Source organism: Marmota marmota, unplaced genomic scaffold, assembly GCF_001458135.2.
Source record: "Marmota marmota marmota unplaced genomic scaffold, marMar, whole genome shotgun sequence".
Lineage (NCBI taxonomy): Eukaryota > Metazoa > Chordata > Mammalia > Rodentia > Sciuridae > Marmota > Marmota marmota.
In genome coordinates this window covers 664,167-680,643 of record NW_026000169.1, presented here as the reverse complement: position 1 = coordinate 680,643, position 16,477 = coordinate 664,167, and the positions used below count along the sequence as shown (strand labels likewise).

The 16,477-nt window shown below is 38.3% G+C and overlaps 1 pseudogene; it reads right to left on the bottom strand.

Moving 5' to 3' along the window:
• Positions 1–10,674: 10,674 nt before the first annotated feature.
• Positions 10,675–11,622, bottom strand: LOC125611781 (annotated as a pseudogene).
• Positions 11,623–16,477: the final 4,855 nt, after the last annotated feature.

Genomic DNA, 16,477 nt, shown 5'->3' with positions numbered 1-16,477 from the left:
AACCTTGCTTTCTTGCTTATTTCTTTATCCATTTAGTCCTTCTTGGATATTTTGGATTTTCTACCTAGAAAATTGTGTCATCTCTTCATTTCTTTCTTTCCAATCACTATACATTTTATTTATTTCTCTATTTTACTAGTAGAACTTCCAGTATAATGTAAAAAGCATAATTTTTGGTATTTGCATTTGATCTTAGGCATTACTGAAAAAAAATCTCTATGCCTATCATTCTTTTTAAAATTTTTTTTTAGTTGTAGATGGACATCATACCTTTGTTTTATTTATTTAGTTTTATGTCGTGCTGAGGATTGAACCCAGTGCCTCACATGTGGTAGGCAAGCACTCTACAACTCTAGGTACCCATAACTCTTATTTTTTTATCCACCCTTCCTTGTCAATAATTTTTATTTATTTCTGACTTAATTTTCTATTTTTTCCTTCCATTGGAGAAGTAAACAAATATATTTGCTCACACTTCTATTTCCCTGTTGTTCTTTAAAAAATGGAAAACATGTCCTATATACTCTTTTGCCCTTTGCTTTATCCATTTAACAATATAACCTGGAAATTATTAAAACTATACAGCTCTTTCACATTTTTTATAGCTGCATAGTATTCTGTTGTGTGTGCTTACCCTAGTTTATTCAACCAGATTCCTTTGAGTAGGTATTTGTGGTATTTCCAGTACTTTGCTAATACAAATAACTGTTGTAATTGAATAGCCTCATACTTATGCTGTTTTGTATTTGTAAAAGTACAACTTCAGGGTAAATTCCTAAAAGCATGATTGTTTTTGTCATAGAGTAAGAACATGCATTGTTTATTGTGAATTGTTGAATTTTTCTCCACATCAATTGTACTATTTTGTACTCCAACCAACAAAATAGAAGAATGTCTGTTTTCTCACAGCCTTATCAACTGAATGTGTTCTCAAGAATTTGAATTTTTGTTATCTTGATAGATGAGAAATTATATTTTGGTGTCGACTGAGTTTTAATTTCTCCTATTATTGTATATTTCCATGTGCTAAGGCATACCCTCATTTCTTGACTGGGCTATTGCAGTAGCCTCCTGACTGATTTCCCTGAATTTATTCCTTTTTAATTTTCTGTAGCCCCACTAGAAAATTCTTTCTAACAAAATCAATCTGATTATGAAGCATACTTGGTAAATTATTTAATTATGCCCATTGTTTTTAGGGAAAAAATCTCAATTTTTCAGCATGGCGTACAAAACTCTTTTAATCAGTTCTTTGTCTGCCTTAAATCCAGTTTCTTGTTTGCAAGTACCCCTCTTCCACTCATTGCAAATATATCTTTATGCCTTTCTGTATGTCATTCCTTCTTTTTGGAATCCCCTTCCTCTTGTTTACTAGAAAAACCCCTATCCATACTTCAAAGCCCAGTTCCTTGATAAAGTCTTTCTTAATTCCCAAAGAAGAGCTACTGATTCTCCTGGGTTCTTACAGAACTTTATAATACTGACTTCTAAAACTGCATTCATCAGACTTGCTGTAATTGTTTATTTTAAAAACCATCTCCACTAGTCTTCAAACCCTTGTTTTACATATCTGCCCTCCTTTTCAGGCACTGGGTCAGTTTATACAGTAAGAACTAAATAAAATTTGCTTAATGAGCAAATGAGAGTTCATCCTTTTTTGTTTCTGCTGATACAAAATTTGGCATGTTCTCTTTATCTTCTCTGGACTTTCCTTTTTCAAAGATGCTAACCTATAGACTTAGCCGGTTAGTATGCATGACCAAGCTTATGAGTTTCACAGCTTAACGCACTGCCAGATCTCCTAGGCTAACTTTTCTTAGCAAATGAGGTCATCTAATTATTGAATCTTAGAGGAATCATTTGGTCCCTCTTCTCCAGGCAGAACTGGGGCTTTTGGGCCATTGTAAGAGTGAGGGAAGAGAGGATTTCATGATTTCAGATCTCAGCATCATCTCAGTGTACATATTTCTTTTCAAATATGTGTGCAATAGTAAAAGTCACCATGGCTTGAACAGAAGGGGTTAAATTTTAAGGTAACAAAGTTATTATTTCTTCTCAGGTCAAATAAAGTGCAAATGCCTGATCAATAGAATTGTCTTCATTTACTGCAGATGTTTTTGTGAGGATTATGGTGTAGTCATGTCGACTAAAGTGCCTGAAGAACACAGCTGAGGGTGTTTAAACTGCCCATCTCTTTTTGTCATCTGCTTTGTGACTCCCTTGCGGTTCCACTGGTCATCATAGCAATGTGCTACTGAGCTATTATGGCCCCCATACTAATTTGATTCAAATGGAAATTATTTTATTACTATTCTGCAAAGATGGAGGCTCCACATTATTATCCAAGGAATGTTTTTGATCAAGTTTTTCATAAAACAGTTTCCGTGGCTGGAGTTGTGGCTCAGTGATAGAGCGCTTGCCTAGCATGCATGAGGCACTGGGTTCGATCCTCAGCACCATATAAAAATAAACAAATAAAATAAAAGAATTCTGTTCATCTACAACTACAAAAAAAATTTTTTAAAAACACTAGTTTTCCTTCCCTGAATCAATGTCTGTATGTATTTTTACTGCTCTATTCTCCCTGCAATATAAACAGATAAACTGTTGCCCAAGCCCATCAGGGACAGGTGCTAGCAGTGTGGAGCGCTGCTCATGTTGTGTCACACATTAGGGAGCTGTTGCCATACATCCCTAATCCTTCACTAAGTTTGTTGTGCTTACTCTGAAAAATGTGCAACCTGGAAAACTGCCCAGAGAGATGCCAATGATCTTTGTATTCCCTTTAGGATGTAACTTATTCAAACAGGTACTGTGCCAGATCCTAGAGATAGAGCATGGTCCTTGCCCTCATGGAAATAATTATCTATGGGGGGAAAAGAAAAGTAAAACCAATGTTTTATCTATATAACACAGTAAAAACAACTTAAAATTTTATGAAGAAGAATCGCTCTCAGTGATGCACACCTATAATCCCAGTGGCTTGGGAGGCTGAGGCATAAGGATCGCAAGTTCAAAGCCAGCCTCAGCAACTTAGTGAGACCCTGTCTCAAAAATAAAATGGGCTGGGGATGTGGCTCAGTGGTTAAGCACCCCTGGGTTCGATCCCTAGTTCCAAAAATAAAATTTTATTGAGGAAGCAAGTAAATAAGTGAATTAGATAATGATAACAGTGACCTTTTGCTAGGTTGATTGAAGGTATCCTGGGGAGGCTGAGACCTGAAGAACTGGAAGGAACCAGCCAGATGAAGAACTGGACAAAAGACATCCCGGGATTGTGGAAGAACATAGGGGGCAGCAAGACCTTGGCTTTTTTCAGTAAGGAATTGTAGGAAAGGAAAATAATGAAGGTGGAACTTAATGAACAAGGAAGAGACTGAAGCAAGCAAGATGTGGTTAAAGGGGTAGCAAGGGTCCAAACAGACAGGGCCTGGAGGTTACCCTGGAGTCACCTTCCTGGAGAGATGAGAAGACATCCGAGGGTTTTTTTGGTGACCTGATTTATGCTTTCAAGACCACTTTTATTGCCCTGAGGTGAACTGTTTGGAGTGGGCAGGGTTGAAAAGAGGGTAACCAATAATGAGCTCTGAGCTGTGGGGAAGAGGTGTTGGTAGGCATGTTTGACAAGGGAAAGAAACCGGTGGATCAAGTAGTATTTTGGGGCTGGGGGCTGCGGTGCATGCCTCTTGGGAGGCTGAGGCAGGAGGATTGACAATTCAAAGCCAGCCTCAGCAACTTTGTGAGACCCTGTCTCAAAATAAGTAAATTTTTTAAAAAGGGCTGGGGATATGGCTCGGTGGTTAAGTGCCCCCGGGTTCAATCTCTAGTACTAAAAATGCAAAAAAAGAAAAAGAAAAGGTTGATGGGTCTTAGTTAATAAATCAAATATTGTAGGGTGAGAAAAAGGAAGTAATCAGAGAGAATTTCCAAATGTCTCCAGTCTCAAGCAAATTAATAGATGGTAGCACTTATATTTTCTTTTAAAATAAAATTATTTTCACTTGTGTGTACATGCTCGTGTACTATGTACACATATATGTTTAAAAATCAGGCAACATGTCAGTCAGCTTTCCATCACTATGAGGAATGCTTGAGATAAGTCAACTTATAGAAGAAAAATATTTAATTTGTCTCAAAGTTTTAGAGTTTTTCAGTCCAGGATTGAGTGGCCTCACTGTTTTTAGGCCTGTGGCCTGGTACCACATCATGGCAGGAGCACATGGAAGAGCAATAATAAAAAGAGCATCTTATGGACAAGATGCAAAAGAAGAAGAAGAAGCGGTAGGGTCTCAATATTCTCTTCAAAGTCATATTCCCAGTGACCAGAAGACCTCCGTCTAGTCCCCATCTATCCAAGGTTCCACCACTTCCCAGTAGTGTCACAGGCTGGAGACCAAGTCTTTGACACACGAGCCTTTGAGGGATACTGTAAACCATTGCATAGCACTAAAAGCATGTATAACCAAGCATGTTGGTTTCTTTCTATCCAGTTCCCAGAGGCAACTATCTGCAATTCTTGTGGATATTTTCTTGGTATTTATTTCTCAGTTTCTAAATAATGTGTGTACATAGCTATTTTCCTTAAATGTCTGTTGATCCTTGGTCATGTACTTACATATAAAAGGAGGTGCATGGGTTAAAGCTTCATGTACACATCTGGGCCTCTTCCTGCTGACTAGGAGGCTTCTCAGGAGGGAGCAGGCAGTGAGTCAGCCCAGGTGCCACGTCTGAAGATCATTTCTGTGGGTTCATTAAGTTCTTTAAGGAGGAATATCCTAACTTCTTTCCTGGGCACATGCCCTGTTGTTCTGAGAGTACAGCTGGGGAGTCGGGCAGGGTCTGCTTCCTAGCATGATCTGTCCACACTTATTTCTGGTCCTTAATCCCACCCTCACTCCTTTCTATGCCTGCTGTCTGGAGTCCGAGAAGAAAGCTTCCCTTTCCCTTTGATCTCTCATCTGGCTCAGGGAAGGGTTCTGGTCACTTTTATCCTGAGCATGGATGGACAGGAAAAGTCAGGAACTCAAGGTTTGAACGTGTGATGAGATGTTTGTATAGTTGTTTCGAAGCATGTGGGTGGGTTGTTAGGTTTGGTCTTTGAGAAGACTTTGGAGAGATAAGCCTGGAGTCATCGCCCTGGAGGGCATTTAAGGCCATGGAAATGGAGGCCATCATTCCAGAGAGGGGAGGGAAGAGGGGAGGATGTGCAGGGTCCAGTTCTGAATATTTCCAGCACTGGAATAGGGGAGTCTGTGGGCTAGAAGCCAAGAGTGGAAGGAGGGAGGGTGTCCCTCCTCTGAGGTAAGTAGAGGAGAAAGGTCTCCCACACTTTGGAAAGAACTGGTAGCTGAAAAAACAAGTGTCCACTAATGGAAAAAAGGATGAACAAAACGTGGTGTATACATACAGGGGAATATTATTTAGCCTTAAAGAGGAAGGAAATCCTGACACAGGCTACAACACAGATGCACTTGTGGACACTGTGCTCAGAGAAGGACAAACACAGTATGATTCCATTATGTGAAGGACCTAACCTAGCCAAATTTAGAGATCTATAAAATGGAAATGTGGTTGCCAGCCCTGGGAGGAGAGGTAGGGAATGCAGAGTTGGTGTTTATGGACATGGAGTCTCAGTTTTGGAAAACGAATGAAGTTCTGGGAATGGAGGGTGGTGATAGTCATACAGCCACATGCATGGCCTTAAAGCCACTGGATTTTCTACTTTGAAATGGTTAAAGTGGTCATTTCATGTTCTGTATGTTTTACCATAGTAAAAAGAAAGGAAATCAAGAAGTATCAGGTGATGCAAAGATCAATGATGGAATAAAACAGAATGATAAAGAAACCAAAATGGGTTGCTGAGAAAGAGCAACAGAGCCCTGTCTGCTTATTGCATTAATTCTGTCTGGGTCTCCCCCCACGCCAGCCTCACCTGGCCACGGCACTCTGGGGCATCCCTATAAAGGTAGGTGTGGTGTGGGGAGGAAATAAAAGGCAAGGGTAGGAGAATGAGTCAGTTAAAGAAGAAGAATCTGAGGAGGGCAAACGTGTGAGGAGAGAAGAAAGAACAAACACAGAAGGAGGGAGGGGGAAAAACCAGAGGGAGAAAAGTGTCCATTGAAGGCATAACAGCCAGGCACAAGGACAGGCTGGTCAGCTGCTCCTTGTCTTGGGCTTGCTTACAAGCATATGACAGGACCCCAGGTGTGGGTCCCCAAGAAAGCCACACAGCTGGAGAAGGTCCAGATAAAGCCAATGGAGGCAGCATTTCTCCACACTTGCAGAACCGGATTCTCGTGTGAACGTGCCACCAATAAAAATTGCACTTTCACTCACTCAGTCATATGGAGTTATAACGCTTCTTCCATGATGCATCATGTGTAGAGGGAGTTCATGAGAAATAAATGGGCATATTTCCTAACTCTGTCACTGTTTCAAATTCATAAGGAAAATGCATGAAAAATATGGTTTGCTGTAACATACAGAAAAGAATCTTAAGAGAGACCCATGATTTTTCTAAAACACTAATAGTAGGTGGTACTTATTTAGAGAAATGAGGAAATAAAGGTAATAAAAAATGAAGAAAATGAAAACCATCCCCAAGTTCCACTTCCTAGAGTTATCAAGTTGATGTTATCAATTTCTATTTCTCTGTTCTCTGAATCCAGGCAGTCTGGGGACAACTTCAGCCAGTAGAGAAAGGGAGAAATGAGTTAGGCTCTGGACTTTCTGAGGCTGTTCCTTACGAGCAATAGCTTATTCATTGGAACACATGCTCTTGGGTGACATGTGAGAAGTCTGATTACTCCAAGGCCACCATGCTGTGAGGAAGCCCAAGATCACGTATAGGCACACCAAGTGCCAGATGAATCATCCTGGCCTCAGTGCCAGACATTCAAGAAACCTTCATGTTTTTCCAGCCCGCAGTCAGTTGAGTCACAAATTGCCAGTCAATCCCTGCTGGGACTCCAGACACCAAGGAGCAGAGATAGGCATCTTATTGTGTACGAATTTTTTTTTTTTTTGGTACTGAGGATTGAACCCAGGGGCACTAAAACACTGAGCCACATGCTCAGATCTTTTTGTATTTTATTTAGAGACAGGGTCTCACTGAGTTGATTAGGGCCTCGCTAATTTGCTGAGGCTGGCTTTGAACTCACAATCCTCCTGCCTCAGTCTCCCGAGCCACTGGGATTACAGGTGTGTGCCGTTGCACCTGGCTACAAATTCTTGATCTACAGAATCTGTGAGCATAAGAAAATGGATGTGGCTTTTTGCCACTAAGCTTTGGAGTGGTTCTTTTACAGAGAACTGAAATACCCAGCTATTAGTTCTTTTTCTTAGAGACAACCACCATTTGCCAGTTTCTTGTGTGTTCTACAGATGACACAATCACAGATTTTTCCTTTTGATGTATTTTTAGTACAACTGGTTGCATACTAAACAAATTGTTCTACGCTTAGATTTTTTTGTCATTTAACAACATACCTTGAAGATAGTTCTACAACCTGTACATATAGAAACCATTCTTTCTATGATTACACAGTATTTTACTATCTAATCATATCATAATTTAAATAACTAGCCCTATATTCAGGAACATTTAGGTGATTTTCAATCTTTAAATTTAATTAAGAGGTACTGGTATGGCCCTTGTAATTTTGGTGACATTGACATTTTTTTTTTCTTTTCTGTTTTCTTCCTAACAGAAAGGCCTATGAGTATCAGTTTCTTCACAAACACTGTGTATTGTCAAATTTACTTTAAATATCTGCCCAACAAAGTCATAGAGTAATAAAAATATATTACTATAGTTTTAATTATTTTGTTATTTATTTTCAGTAAAGTTGAACATCTTTTCAGTATATTCATATCCAACAGGAGACTGGGTACAAGGCCCTAGGTTCAAGCCCCAACACCAAAAAGCAAGCAAACAAAAAAAGAACCATCTACATTTCTTTTTTGATCAATGCTATTTATAACCCTTTCCCATTTTCCTACTGGACTATGGTCTTTTAACTTTTTATTTATTGAGCTCTATATAGTAAAGATGTAAGCCTTTGAAGTAAAATTTAAAATTTCACACTTTTTTCTCCCCTTACCCCAAATTTTAAACATTTTCATGCTGTCAAATTGTTCAATCTTTTCCTTTTTGATTTTCTGAATTATATGGCATTCTTACTGTGTCACATAGCATTGCAAGTGTCATACAACTGTGAGAAACAAGACAGTGGCTGTGAAGCTTGATCTGGATCATTGGCCTGATTGACTGAGAGATGCCTAGGATTAACAGACTTCTGGGTGTGTCTATGAGAGTATTTCCAGAGATGATTGGCATGTGGGACAGCAAACTGAGGGGGGAGAACTTCCCGGAATGTGGGTAGCACTGTTTGATAGGTTGGGGACCTGGAAGGAACAAAAGGTGGAGAAAGGTGGAAGCTGTAGTGGACAGGATATTGAGGGGCTATGTCCATTGTGGCTGCCGTTGCCCATGGGCATCAGACTCCAGATCCTTTATTCTTCCAGTGTGGATTCTCACAGCAATTCTCCAGGGAGTTTCCAGGCCGTCAGCTATGGACTGGAGCCGCGTCATTGGTCTCTCTTGTTCTGAGACTCCAACTTCTTGGACTGAGCAGCTCTTGGTTCCTCCAGCTCTCCAGCCTGGAGATGGCCATTGTGGCCATTCAGCTTCTGATCATATAAGCCAACCTAACTTTATTTATAATCATACTTATATATACCCTGTTGGTCATGTTCCTCTAGAGAACCCTGACTAATGTTGTTGATCAAGGAAACAGGATTCTTTTTCACGTCATAAGGAGAAGTCTAACAATGGATGGTTGTTAGCATTGGTTCAGCAGCTCAACGATGTCAGTGTCCATGTCTCTTCTCCTACTCTCTCAGCCTTTCCCTTGAGTCCCAAGAGGATTCTACAGGACTAGCCTTTCAGGGAAGATGTGCGCCAGTGTGTCTGTCCATTTTTAGGGGAAAGCAAGAAAATTTCCCAGCACATTTCTACTAATGTCTTACTGGCCAAAATCAATCCACATAGACACCATAGCTTCAAGACAGCCTGGGGAAGTAGAGAACAAGATTGTTACCATGACCCATTTTTTGGGATTGGGTCTCTCGCCACCCTGAACAGAATTGGAGTTTCATTTAGTTGGGAGGAAGAGGGAGGTAAGTTATGGATATGATGAGCAGGCAACTCAAATCTTCTGGCATACTAGAAAGGGCTTTCCCCTCTATGAGATTATAAAAGCAATTTTCCCATGTTTTCATCCAGTATTTTTTTTCATACTTACAATATTGAGAGAAAAGTACCTCTTCATTTTGTTAAGTTACCAAAGATCTGGTTTGATGCAAAAACTGTTGGGAGTTTAGCTTTAGCATGTACGTTTTTTTTTTTTTTAAATACACTACAGCAGTTATTACACATATAGGGCACAGTTTTTCATACTATGTATATAAAGTATGTTCATGCCAATTTATGCCTTTATACATGTACTTTGTTATTTTCTTGCATTACAATTCTTAATACACATATATATCACAACTTTTCATATCTCTGTATATAAAGTACATTGACACACAATTCAAGTCTTCATACATGTACTTTGTATAATGATGTCCATCACATTCCACCATCCTTGCTAATCCCCTGCCCCCTCCCTTTCCCTCCCACCCCTCTTCCCTATCTAGAATTCATCTATTCCTCCCATGCTCCCCCTCCTTACCCCACTATGAATCAGCCTCCTTATATCAGAGAAAACATTTGGCATTTGTTTTTTTGGGATGGGCTGACTTCACTTAGCATTATCTTCTCCAACACCATCCATTTACCTGCAAATGCCATGATTTTTTTTTAATGCTAAGTAAAATTCCATTGTGTATATATGCCACATTTTTTTATCCATTCATCCACTGAAGGACATCTAGGTTGTCTCCACAGTTTAGCTATTGTGAATTGTGCTGCATTTTTATGGTTTGATTTTTCACTCTTATATCTGTGATCCACTTATTAATTTTAGAACATAGATCCAAATTTTCCCTGAGAGGAAAACCCAGTTGTCTACACTATTTATAAAGTAATCTAGCTTGCCTTCACTTATGCAAAATTCCACCTTTAGCTTACACAAAATTCCTATATGAATTTGAGTACTTTTCTATTCTATTGACATATTTATGAACCAGTACCACACTATTTTAGTCAGCTAAATTTTGTTAAAATAGTTTTTTTTTTTTTGCCCCAGAATTATCCTGGCATTTCTGGCATGTTTATTTTCCAAATAAACTTCTGAATAATTTTGTTTGGTTCAAAAAAATTCTGTTAATATTTTAAGAGAATGATATGCATTTTAGATTAATTTATTAATCTTTATGATGTCAAGTCTTTCCATTTAAGAACATATTTGCTCAAGATATGTTAGGGAGAGCAGGGTTTCCTGCATTGACATTTTATTATTTTCTTGCATTTTAAAATTTACTCCTAAGTGTATTATTATTTTATCTTTTTTTTACTATTGTCAACAGTATCTTTCCTTCCATTATAAATTCTAAACAGATATTGTTTGTGTACACAAAGACTTTTGATTTTTGAATATTGATTTTGTATTCAGATAGCTATTTCTTTTCTTTTTTTTTTTTGTGGAAACAGATATTTATTATAGAACATTTAAAAAAATTAAATGCCTTAAACAAAAAACAATACCATAAAGTGATAGACCTGGTAGCATGCAAATACTTCAGGTTGGAGAGGCATGTTTGCTCTTGATGAATGTACATATAATAAATTCCTAAGACATTTGACTCCAAAATGAATGTATGAATCGGCTGGACATGATTATATGACTAATAATTTAAAGTAAAATATAATCTTAAAGGCAATTTAAACACTGGCATTAATCTATAGGAGTCCATTCAAGGTCAGTCACTGGAGAGCTATATAAAAAGAACTGAGGTAAAATCTTTAGGAAGCAATGCTGTGCCTATGAACATCTGTAAGATTCAGGCTCAACTTCCGCTTCTGATGAACCTGATTCGGAAAAGGATGTATAACATCCATTACACATCTGTTTCAAACACAGTCTATTTCTAAAATTACACATCTCTTTACAAATAAATATCAAGTATTAATAGCTGAAAGATGCCACTGGGATGGGCTCCAAAGTCTGCTGTTCTCATGGCCACCCCGAGACATATTTTAAGGCATCATTTTTAATCTTGGGGCTTTAAGAACATCTTCTTTGCTTTAACTGGTTTTATGTCTCCATTTTCATCTTCTTCGTAATTGGCACGGTCTCTTTTCTTGGCAAACTTTTTTCCAATTGTCCCCACCAAGGTCTCATATCTTCTAGCCATTTCCTCATCTGACACATCAAGCTCTACTATCTCATCTTCATCTTCATCTTCTGCTTTGTTCTTAGTATTCATCTGAAGCATCAATTTTCTTTCTCTTTAAGCTCTGGCAAATCCAAGTACCAGTGCTCCTCACTGATGATCTTCTTTTCTTCTTCCTCTAGTTGTTTCTTGGTTTCCGAGTCCAGTCCCCTTTGCATGAACTTCATGCGCAGCAGGTTCTTGGACAACTTGGTCTTGCGCTCGGCCGCCATGCTGGCTCCCAGATAGCTATTTCTTATTTTTTAAAAAAAATTAGTGAATTTTGTTGTTCTGCAGGGAAACATCATAGTATTATCAATGATTTCATTTCTCATTGTTTCCTTCTTGTCTAATTGATTTGAATAAAACTTACAGAATAATATTAAACAGAAATAGAAATAATAGTTGAAGACCTTGTATTATTTATGATTAACAGAGAATAATTTATGTATTTATTTTCCTTGTTATATATATGCAGTATATATGTATATGTATGTAACATTGTCAAGGAAGTACTCAATTATTCCTATTATGTTAAGAGTTTTATCTGATACCTTTTTAGAAGACTTACTGTGAAACATAAAATTGGTGTAAGTCTTTGCATTTTAGATTTATTGACCAGTTAGGGGAAAATACAAACAGTACATCTCTGTAGGTTAGTGAGAAAAAGAGATCTTATCTAGATTTTATCTTATAATAAAATAAAATTTGTAAAGGTGGATATTTTTACAACAAAGCATGTTTCAGGAAAATCATTTTTATTTACGGGAAAATGGGATCCATCCATTTCTGAATTTCTCTGATTCTTAATCATCAGGCTGAATTGCTGCTCATAATTGAAGATTAAATCCAACAAGGTATATTCTGAAATGGTCCTATATCCTTCTAGATGCCAACATTTCTCAGATCTTCCTAGAAGAGAATTTAGTTTTAGAAAGCAGTGTCTCCATTCATGTTTGCTTTCTTGCCAAAATCTTTAAAACCTGTTGACCCTTTCATAAAACCTCCTTTTTGATGTGAAAAATAACCAAACTCCTGAATTGGAGTTTATGAAGGAGAATAATTTGTAGAGAATGTAGAAGGGAAAAAATAATGCCTTTGCTTCTAGAAAGGTCAACGTAGGCACAACAATACTGACCAAAGCCTATTTGATGGTTTCCAGTTTGCAGAGTCAGCGAGTGCTATTTTTACTCCAGTGTTTGCAAAGAGACTTCATGCTTCACTGTGCCAGGTTGTATTTTGGAGCTCAGGAGGCTGAAATCGGTTTTTGTGTTAGTTTCTACTTCCTAGATTAAGCTTCTCTTGGACTTTGGACAAGCAACAACAGCAAAGAATGAAGAATGACTGAACGAGGCTGAGAGACTGCACAGGGGATAAAGATGGCTGAGGATGACCCAAGAGAATTGGAGTTGATAAGGATCCCCCATGCTCTACTGTAGCACGAACTCTCCAGGGAGTTCAGAGGATGTGGCAGTGTGGTCTGATTTCCTCTCACAGCAACTCTGGACCATAGGTAATGAGTAGAAAGGAAGCTCTCATCTTTGATAGTTAAATGCTAGAAATGGAACAATGAGAGCCCTGTTCTTGCATTCCCCGGGCACCGTGGAATGGAAACCCCAGTCATCTCTGTATTCTCTCTCCAGGTGAGGTGACACTGGCTAGGATTCCTTTTGCCCTCTTAGTTGAGTCAGCTTCTGTTTCCCTTGTATTAGAGAAAGTGAATCCCACACTCTTTTAAATCACAAGCAACAATACTGGCTTTGTGCACTCAGCTGTCCCTCTAAGTGCTGCTCCTGGTGAAGGGTGAAAAGTGATAAGCTGGAAACTGTACCCATTGAGCTGGGCTTGGCTGCGAATCAATGACCCCAGGCAAAGGAGTCTTATTAACTTTCAGCAGGTCAATTCTCATCCCTGAACGGTGTCATTTTCCCAAGCTTACAGTCCTCCCCATCTCTCCAGATGCAGGTGTCTGGGTGAGGGTTTTGAGGAGGAATATGTCACTGATAGATGCAGGTTTTGGTGATTATCAATAGCAGCATCTCCTAGATAAACTTAAAGGCACTGAAGGAGCTTAAGTTGCTTACTTTTGTAAACACGAAGTGGGAGAAANCCTGGGTCTAATCCCTAGCACTAACCCAAAAAAAAAAAAAAGAAAAAGAGAGAGAGAGAGAGAAGGAACTGGAGATAAGGAACAGAAAGAAGAGAAAAAGTAGAGAAAGCCGAATCACCAAAAGATAATGCAATTTAATATCATTTTTTTTGTGGGAGCAAAGAGCAATAAACATGTGTCCGAGTTATCAAAAAAAATTAAAAAATATAAACAGCTGTTCAGAAAGCTGGTAAAGTTTATATCTGAAAAGTTTTAACTAATTTTAAAAAGTTTTCCAGACAATGTAATATTGTACAAAGCTACAGTAATCAAGACAGCATCCTATGGGTGAAAGAAAAGACAAATAGATCAATGGAACAGAATAGAGAGCCTAGAAATAGAGCCGCATAAAACATCCAACTGATGTTTGACAAAGGAACAAAGATAATACAATGGCAAAAGGATAGTTTTTTCAACAAATTGGCTCTGAAATAGCTGGACATTCTCATGCAAAAAACAAGGAAACTTGACACAGACATTCCACTCTTAACAAAATCACACAGTCCTACACGTAAAATGCAAAACCATAAAACTCCTAGAACATTAGCTAAGAGAAAAGTTAGATGTCTTTCGGTTTGGTGGTGACTTTTTAGATATAACATTGAAAACACCATCTATGGAAGAAATGATAAAGTAGATTTCATTAAAATTAAAGCCTTCTGCTCTTGAAAGACACTTTTCAAGAGAATGAGAACACAGGCCACAGACAAGGAGAAAATGTGTGCAAAGTTTACATCAGATGAAAGACTGTTATCCAAAATATACAAAGAATTCATAAAACTCAACAGTAAAAAACAAAAAGCTTGATTAACAATGGGCAAAGACTTGGACATCTCACCGAAGAAGATATACACTTGGCAGATAAGCCTATGAAAAGATGCAGCATGTCATCAGGGAAATGCAAATTGAAACAAGATATACTACACTCCTATTAAGGTGGTGGCCAAATTCAAAGCACTGACTTCAAATGCTGGTGAGGATGCAAAGCAGTAGGGACACTTATTCATTTTTGCTAGGGGAAATGCAAAATGGTACAGCCACTTTGGAAAATAGTTTAGTGGTTTCACACAAAACTAAACATGCTCTTAGCATATGATTCAGCAACTGCAGTCATTAGTATTTACCCAAGACAGTTGAAGACCTATGTCCACACAAAAACTTACACCTGGAAATTTATAACAGCTTTATTCAAAATTGCAAAAACTTGAAAGCAACCAAGATAATTTTCAGCTGATGAAAAGATAAATAACTATGGGACGTCTAGATATCAAAATATTATTCAGCCTTAAAAAAATAAATGAGCCAGGTATGGTGGCGCACACCTGTAATCCCAGTGGCTCCAGAGGCTGAAGCAAGAGGATCATAATTTTGAGGCCAGGTCTCAGCAACTTAGCAAGGTCTTAAGCAACTCAGCAATACCCTGTCTCTAAATAAATTATAAACAGGGCTGGGGATGTGGCTTCAATCTCTGGTACCAAATAAATACATAAATAAACAAGTAAGCAAGCTGTCAACTGTGAAAAGATCTAGAAGAAACTGCAATCCATATTACTAAGTAGAATTCAATCTGAAAAGGCTACACATTAATTATTCTATGATATTTTGGAAAAGACAAATTTTGGAGATACTAAAAAGATCAGTGTGTGCCAAGGATTTGAGAGGAAAGAGAGATGAATAGGGGAACACAGAGGATTTCTAGGGCTGTGGAACTATTCCGTGTGATACCACATTGGTGTCATTAATACATTTGTTAAAACCCTTAGAATGTACACCACCAAGAGTGAAACCAAATGTAAACTATAGACTTCAGGTGGTAACAATGCATCAATAAAGGTTCATTAATTGTAACAAAAGCACCACTTTGGTTGTGGATGTTGACAACAGGAGTATGCATGTTTGGGACAAGGGGGTATATGAGAAATCTTTGTACCTTCTGCTCAAGGATGTTGCACACCTAAAACTGCTCCAAAAATCCTTTGTTAGCCTCCTATCCATCAAAAGTCACTTAAGATTTTAAAATAGTAATTTATGTTTTCTGAAATTTTTTTTAAAGAGAGAGTGAGAGAGAGAGAATTTTTAATATTTATTTTTTAGTTTTTCAGCGGATACAACATCTTTGTTTGTACGTGGTGCTGAGGATCGAACCCGGGCCGCACGCATGTCAGGCGAGTGCGCTACTGCTTGAGCCACATCCCCAGCCCATGTTTTCTGAAATTTTATAAACATTCTATATCATCAATATGTGCAAAATTGAATGAGTTCTTTAACACAATTTCAATATTGGATTTCTAAATATACTGGATTTCTAAAATATTAAGAATAGAACAAGTTTGGGGGTTTTACTAAATGTTCTAGTTCTGGGTTTCATGAAGGCTACAGAAATCCAATAGAGAATCTTATGAATATGAGGTGAGAGACTCAGAAAATTCTTCTTGAGTTATTGCCTTATTGGAGCCAGGGAATATGTATCTTCCTTTTTTAGAGAAAAGAAGCATATTCTCTGACTCCCTGCTTCCTAGATCCTCCCACTGCTACAGATTTCTACTATGCAAAAGTGAGAGTGGAGTGGCTACCCCAGGAGCTGAACTTAATTGGTGATTGGTGTGAAGAAGCAAAGGCCTTGCATTAGAAGACGGAGATGTTACCACAAGGAGCTCCACAGGGGCTGCATTTAGATAGCTCATTCTGCCCTGTTTGTTACCTGGGCAATGTCTCCACTAAAGGCTTTGGTGGGATCTGGGATGAGTCTTTGTATAGCCAGGGATAAGAATATGGGTTCATTGGTAAAGGTTGAGTTTGGCAGAGGCTGGAGGGCACCCCAGTGGAAGACCTAGTTGTGAAGAGTGAGACCATGGAAGAAAGTAGAGAAGCAAGGTGGAAGAAAGAAGATTCCAGTAGATGACTTGTAATTAAAACTGTAAGTGGGTTTCAGAGACAGAGACTGACACA